General features: G+C 34.0%; 1 protein-coding gene across 4 annotated transcripts in view; it reads left to right on the top strand.

Moving 5' to 3' along the window:
- The window catches only part of igf2bp1 (insulin-like growth factor 2 mRNA binding protein 1), a 49311-nt gene that overhangs the window by 37022 nt on the left and 12033 nt on the right, over nt 1-256 (top strand). The gene's annotated exons all lie outside the window — the stretch shown is intronic.

A 256-nucleotide genomic window follows, 5' to 3' on the forward strand; every position in this document is an offset into this window, starting at 1 on the left:
CATTCACAGACTCTAACAAGAATCTCAAAAATTGCAGAATCTAATTTGCAGATGAGTTATGTAAACACCTGGTTTTATTTATTTACTTTTATTTTTTTATAACTGGTGCCTAATGCCTGGTTGATCTATGTAAAAGTATCAAATTTAACATTTTAAAAATCTCAATCCTCAGAAGTTGTGAAGACCTCAGGCCTCAAACAAACTATTTTTGACTGCAGCGAATAAAGCTGTGTGCGCGAGCGAGGGAATCTTATTC

Source organism: Cynoglossus semilaevis, chromosome 17 (assembly GCF_000523025.1).
Source record: "Cynoglossus semilaevis isolate Cse_v1.0 chromosome 17, Cse_v1.0, whole genome shotgun sequence".
In the NCBI taxonomy this organism is placed as follows: Eukaryota; Metazoa; Chordata; class Actinopteri; order Pleuronectiformes; family Cynoglossidae; genus Cynoglossus; species Cynoglossus semilaevis.